Genomic DNA, 7,414 nt, shown 5'->3' with positions numbered 1-7,414 from the left:
TACTTCTCCTTTGAAATGCAATGTAGGAGGTTAAGGGGAAGTGGTCTTAGAAGCTTAAGGAAGGGGTCTCCTTCCTCAATGAGATGGAGGAGTCCTCCATCAGATGATAAGGGCTCCTGAGTTACTTTATTAGCCTCACGGGGGGGCTCTCCATAAGCGATCATCCTGTCCCTCTTTGTTGGTGCTATGAGAAGAATTCAGGTTATCTTAATTAACAAGACATCGTTTAAAAAAAAAAAAAAAACATATGGGAATGAGGAGAGCAAGTGCCTGGGGGATTAGAGAAAGGCCTACTTCAGGCCTCAGGGAGAAGGTTTGTATTCTGGTATTTTGTGATTAACATGACTTAATTTCTCTCTCCTGTTGTTTCTGAGGCATTTCTTTCTACATGTGCATTTTATACTTTATGACTATGGCATTATTAGAGTGTCTGCTCATTTATAACCTTTACTGCCTAATGGCCTCTGCAAATGACCTTCTCTGCAAGTCCTTTCCCCTTCAACCCCTCTGCTAATTGCTCAACTCTGTTTTTTATTTCACTTTCAAATTCCTGAGAGAAAAATCTCATTGCCCTGCCTAATCAACATCATGCCTTGCTAGACAAAGCTGTTCTGTCAAACCACCTAATAAACCTCTGGATAGCCTGTTTATTGGCTGGCCTTTCATCACTTGGCCTGGGAAATATTGTGTTATATAAAATGTTATATAAAACACTTAAAAACGGGAGTGAAGCGGTCACTGGGCTGCGCTTGGACCTGTCGCTGCCTTGGTGTCCCTGTTGGGCTTCCTAGCAGCAGCCTCGCAGAAAAGTAAAAGATATCTGAATATATTTGGGTAACCGAAGATGAGAATGATGAGCCCATTGAAATACCATGAGAAAACAATGGGATGGTGCTGCTGTCCATGGTTACAGCCCAGTTTCCAGGGGCATGTGGGCTTCCTTACAGAAATCCACGGGCACGATGTATGAGAGGTGCCCAGCTGGTAGAAGGAATGCTGCATGCCCACGATGCTGGCTGGGGAAATCTGGTGTATGTTGTCAAGTACCTCAAAGATAACTAAAGCAAAATGGATGAGATAGATGCTTCTTTAGCAGTGAAAGTGAAAAGAGCAGTCCAGAAGACATCTGATTTCATAGCGTTGGGTCTCCCATGGAGAATAACTGAACAGGACCTGAAAGAGTATTTTAGTATGTTTGGAGAAGTTCTTATGGTTCAGGTCAAGAAAGATATTACAACTAGTTATTCAAAGAGGGTTGGCTTTGTTTGTTTAACAAAATATGAAACACAGGTGAAAGTAATGTCACAGCGACCTGTGATAGATGGACGACGGTGTGACTGTCAACTTCCTAATTTTTAAGCAAAGCCCAGATGAGCCTTTGAGAGGCAGAAAAGTGCTTGTGGAGCACTGGACAGAGGACATGGCTGTGGATGGGCTGCGGCAGTTCTTCTGTCAGTACAGGGAAGTGGTGGATGTCTTCATCCCCAAGTCGTTCAGGGCCTTTGCCTTTGTTAGATTTGCAGAAGATCAGGTTGAGCAGTCTCTCTGGGGAGAGGACTTGATCATTAAAGGAATCAGCGTTCATATATCCAATGCTGAACCTAAGCACTGTTAAGCATGCTCTGAATGAAGAAACCACCTAAACAGGCTTTGTATGAGCAACAAGGCTGTTTATTCACTAGTGTGCAAGCAGGTTGAGTCTGAAAAGAGAGTCAGCAGAGAGTGGTGGGATAGGAGCTGGTTTTATAGGTTGGGGTAGGCAATGGAAAGTTACAGTTTAGGAAGGTTTTTTTGTAAGCTAAAGGGAGGTGTCACAGGATCCAATGTCACAAGGTTGGCCTATCAGTTGAGGCAGGAATAGTGGTAGAATGTCACAAGATCAGTTAATCAGGCCATAGGGTCCAGTGTCACAAGGTTGACTTATCAATTGAGGCAAGAACAATGGTGAAATGTCACAGGGTTGATTAATTAGGCACTGCAGAAGTACTGGGAATTCAAAGTTTTCTAAACTCATGGTAAATATATTGTAAAATACATATGTACTAAGAATGTTCAAAATTGGTTTGCTCAGTGTGGAGTATATTCTCCTTTTACGTTTTTTCTGCTACCTCAGACTTTCTGGCTCTGGGAGGCCATCTGGAGGTGTACATGTGGGTCACAGGGGTCACCATGGCTTGACTATGGTGTATCCATGGTGTAGTCAGTTCAAAGAAACTTACAAGCACAATAGCAACAGACAGAAATAAGTGGAAGATTCGGTGGTAATCCAGGTGGCTTTGGGAATCAGGGTGGATTTGGTAATAGTAGAGGTGGGGGAGCTGGTTTGGGAAACAATCAAGGTAGTAATATGGGTGGTGGGTTGGACTTCAGTATGATCGGCATTAATTTAGCCTTGATGGCTGCAGCCCAGGCAGTGCTACAGAGCAGGTGGGGTATGATGGGCATGTTAGCCAGCCAGCAGAACCACTTAGTCCCATTAGGTAATAACCAAAGCCAAGGCAACATCCAGAGGAAGCCAAACTAGGCCTTTGGTTCTGGAAATAACTCTTATAGTGGTTCTAATTCTGGTGCAGCAGTTGATTGGGGATCAGCATCAAATGCAGGGTTGAGCAGTGGTTTTAATGGAGGCTTTGGCTCAAGCATGGATTCTAAGTTTTCTGGCTGAGGATTGTAGACAGTGGGGTTGTGGTTGCTTGGTACAGAATACTGGGAATTCAAATTTTTCTAAACTCATGGTAAGTATATTGTAAAATATTAACTAAGAATGTTCAAAATTGGTTTGTTCAGTGTGTAATATATTCAGCAGTATTTTTGGCACTTTTCTTTAGAAAAAGACAAAGCCAAAGGAATTTTATAAGTTTTGTTACATGAAAGTCTGAAATATCGAGTGGTTGAGAGTGAACTGCTGTTTGCCTGATTGGTAAACCAACACACTACAATTGACATCAAAAGGTTTCTCCTGTGATATTTTATCCCTGGACTTGTCAAGTGAATCCTTTGCATGTTCAGAATGGAAACCGTTGATTAGAACTATACTCTTTCCTCCTTGTTTTAATTTGAACCCCACCATATGGATTTTTGTTTTCTTAAGAAAATCTCCTTTTGGGAGATCATGGTGTCAGAGTGTTTGTTTCTTTTGTTTTGTTTTTTAACACTTGTCTCCCCTCATATACAAAAGTGCAATATGAAGCCTTCGTTTAATCTCTGCAGTTCGTCTCATTTCAAACGTTTATGGAAGAAACACTTCATTAAAAGCAGTGCTGTAAATATTCTGCCATAGGAATACTTCTGTCTACATGCTTTCTCATTCAGGGATTCATCATCACGCATCACAGGCTGTGTCTTTGATGGTGGGTGTACCATTTTTATCAATGCTATGAATGCAAGGCTGTGATATGGAACCAGAGGGCTGTTTGAACCTTTGAAACCTTGTGTAGATGGTGCCGAGGCATGAATGGCTAGTATGAGCAAGAAAAGAGAGTGCATGCAGAGACTTGGTGGTGCGTGATGGATATTTTTTAACTTGGAGATGTGTCTCACCATCTGTAGCTTTGGTGAGAGAGTGTGCAGAGGGCAATGATTGCAAATAATGTATGAATGCTTTTTGCATTCAAAGGACATCCACATCTGTTGGAAGACTTTAAGTGAGTTTTTGTTCTTAGATAACCCACATTAGTTGGATGTGTTAAGTAAAACAATACTTGTACTCCTTCTACCCCTTTGTCAACTGCTGCAAATGCTGTGTGGTCTATGTTCTCTTCTGTTACTCATATGTAGGTGTGGTAGTGTGAACCGAAGCTGATGGGCTGGGAACATGGACTGAGCTTGTGGTGTGCTTTCAGGAGTACTTGGAAGCAGAGTTCACCAGTGAGCTCAGGTGTCTCAAAAAAGGGTGGAAGTTCTAATGTCTGTTAGCTACCCGTAAGAATGCTGTTTGCTACAGTTCTGTGTCCTGTGCTTGGTGGCTTTTAAAAAGAGTTGCCAATGTTGGAAATTCTTAAATAAAACTGATTTTAATAATAATAATCATAAATACTTAAGATACTGTCTAAATCTGCCTTCCTTGATCAGTGGCTGTGGGTGGGGGATTCCTAGAAGAGTCAATAAACCTTGGCCTAACTACCCTGTACCCCAGAAAGAAGTATGAATGTGGTGATGTTGTTTCCTCTCTCCTTGTGAGACTTCACTGTCAGCACCTTACATTCACGCATGAAATGAAGGGACTCCATAGCTTCCAGCCAAATAATAAACCATGCTTCTCTTTCTGATCCCCCCAAAAGATTCCGGATCCTTGTTGAAAGAAACTTTGGTAGCCTAAATGTGGGGAATAACTTCATATTCCTGTGTGCTCAACTTTATTCCATACAGTAATTTAGGCAACAGAGAAAACTGGACTGTGGGCCCCTTTGAACCAAACCTTAAATGCACTTTGAAATGTGATTTAGTTTCAGAAAAAGTGATTATTGGCTAAAAATCCTACCTTGTGATAACTTGATATTGTAAATGATGCAACTGCACTTTGGCCATTTTTATGGACGAAGGTGCTCCTGAGTTATGGATGATTCATTCCTCACCGTACAGAGCATTTGGCATTAGTAAATGAAGTTTAAATTGGAGAGACACCATACATTACACATGGAAAAAATTTGCATTTTAACATCTCCAGAATGCTATTAAATATCTCAGAAAGATCCATAAAGGAAAGTGTGTCCTAGAGCTTGAAATAGACAGTGATTGGAAAAGGTAGAAATAGAGTTCCTATTTTTCAGAAAGGAGCCATATCATCCCATAAATCTTTGAAAAGAAGTTTTCTTGGGCTCTGCTCTAAGCATTCAAATGCTTCCCAGGAGCACCTTGACCTTAAATTAACATTTATAGAGTTTAGCTGACATCAAGCTTTGCAGTTTAATGGAAGGCTTAAAGTTGAAGAAGGTAAGTAGTCTAAATTGTTAGTGTATATTAAGTCCTGAATAAGGATGCATTTCTACAACTATCACCATTTTCATTTATTTCCCCCTCTAGAACAATAATAACAATTGGTAAAATATATGAAATGCATTTCCTTTCATGAATAATACATTTTTATATGTTAACCTCATGGAAACAGGAGGCGTTCAACAGTAACAGCAGCATTAATGCTGTCGTCTTAAGAAAGGGTGTACAGGTGACAATGTTTGCACTGTATTACCTTGATAATGTTGTTTTCTGTGGAACCCGTGGTTTAAATATGGGTTGTAAGAAATATTAACCAAGGGTTAAAATAATAACCCGGCACCTTTAAACATGAAGAATAGAAGAAAACATGTAGTGTTGCCTACAGATTCTATTACAGATCAAATGAAAATGAGGTAAGTTCCATTCTGCTTAAACCAGGAGTGCATTCTAAGTAGAATATGAGTGTCTGGGGAGTAATATATAAAGCATGAAGATGGTTTTTTAATACCGCTAATGAGTTTCCCCTGGGTTGTATTGCAGATAAAAATGGGTTTCCAATATACATACGCATTTCTACACTGCGTAAAGACTGATTTATAAACGTTCAGCATTAGAGCACAAAGGAAAAGTCCATTTCTCCAGGTGTTTAGTCTGTCAGAATAACAGTGACTTGGCCTCCAGGAAAGACGTTTTTAAAACAAGAGGCATCTATAAGAATTAGTTCTGCTTTCAGACCCAGGCAACAAGGCCCCAGCTCTGGGCCCTGGGTTGGGCTGGGAGCAGGGTAGCAGGGAGCTGGTCCTGTCCTCCTCTCCCCCTTGTGTATTAGAGCAACTTCCTCAAACGTTTCTAAGCCCTCCTCACGTAGCTGAGACCAGCCAGAGCAGCAGCGCCATCCCAGCAGGATGCCCTGAGCTGGACCAATACCTGCATGGGCCCTGGACCCCATGGCTACCCATCATGACTACTCTCCAATCCTCTCTCCCCACACGGCAAGTAAGGAGTCACCCCAATGCCCTTAGGAATTCCAGACTTGAATGTGTGGGGTTGTCTCAGGGCCCTGCAGCCAGGTGCCAGTTCCCAGAGGACAGCCTGGTGAGCGAGTGAATCTTGCTGGAGGCTCAGTATTTCTTATGCTGGATTGCATGAGATGAGCCATCAGAATGGTGCTAACAAGCTGATTTTGGGTGACTCAAATTGTTTATGTAGACAGTAGCTCTTTAAAAATATATTTACAGGCTGGGTGTTAAGGCTCACGCCTGTAATCCCAGCACATTGAGAGGCTGAGGTGGGCAGATCACTTGAGGTCAGGAGTTTGAAACCAGCCTAGCCAACATGATGAAACCTTGTCTCTACTAAAAATACAAAAATTAGCCAAGCATGGTATCACGTGCTTGTAATCCCAGCTACTCAGGAGGGTGAGGTACGAAAATGGGTTGAACCTGGCAGGGTGGAGGTTGCAGTGAGCCAAGATTGCACCAGTGCTCTCCAGCCTGAGTGAGAGAGTGAAGCTCTGCCTCAAAAAATGATCAATAAATCAAAATATAGTTACCTTCCTCCTTCTACCCCAAGTTGGGGTGGCCCTGTAGTTAGTTACAGTAAGCAATAAAGATGACAATCTAGTCAGTTTAAAGTAAGACAAGAAAGTTTCCCTTTCTTCAAAGTTGATGACATACACATCACTTATATAAGAGCCAGGAAATAAATTAGTTTATTATTAGTGGAATGGCTGTGAAAATGAGGTGCTTCATAAGAAAAAGATGGCCAGGTGTGGTGGCTCATGCCTATTATCCTGGCATTTTGGGAGGCTGACGCAGGAGGATTGCTTAAGTCCAGGAGTTTTAGACCAGCCTATGTAACATAGTGACACCTTGTCTATACAAAAAATAAACAAAATTAGCTGGATGTGGTAGTGTGCACCTGTAGTCCCAGCTACTAGGGAGGCTAAGGCTGGAGGATCTCTTAACCCGGGGAGGTCAAGGCTGTGCCACTATACTCCAGCTTGGGCAACAGAGTGAGACCCTTTCTCAAAAACAAAAGCAGCAGCAGCAAAAAGAAGGTGGGGCAGAGGGGAGAGGAGGAGGAAGAAGAAGAAGAAAGAAAAAGAAAATATAAGCTAGGACATATTGACAGGTACTTCCTATGAAAACATTTATCATAGCAGAGAAAGCCAAATATCTTATCTAGATGACTTCCTTGCTTAAACTCTGTTTTGGACCTATCAGACTCCTCTTGGACACTGACTCAAGCCATTTTAATCTTGCTTCCCACTGTAGTTGCAGCTACTGTAAACAAGCTTGCAGAAGCTTTGGCCCATTTTATGCTGAAATCACTGCTTCTCTCCTAACCTGTCCTGTGCTCTTTATGCTGTGGTGTAGGACACCTATGACTCTGGAAGTGGGTGCCAATGGGCAATGCTAAACCCCAGGGGAGATCCAAGGGACATCCTAGAGCCAATGGATAAATGCTTTTCCCCATG

General features: G+C 42.0%; 1 pseudogene; it reads left to right on the top strand.

Annotated features, from left to right (window-relative positions):
- The first annotated feature begins 1,053 nt into the window (after positions 1-1,053).
- LOC101033997 (TAR DNA-binding protein 43-like) lies at positions 1,054-2,674 on the top strand (annotated as a pseudogene).
- Positions 2,675-7,414: the final 4,740 nt, after the last annotated feature.

This window comes from Saimiri boliviensis, chromosome 16 (assembly GCF_048565385.1).
Source record: "Saimiri boliviensis isolate mSaiBol1 chromosome 16, mSaiBol1.pri, whole genome shotgun sequence".
In the NCBI taxonomy this organism is placed as follows: Eukaryota; Metazoa; Chordata; class Mammalia; order Primates; family Cebidae; genus Saimiri; species Saimiri boliviensis.
Note: the sequence above shows the minus strand (reverse complement) of the source record. Positions and strands in the feature narration are given on the sequence as shown.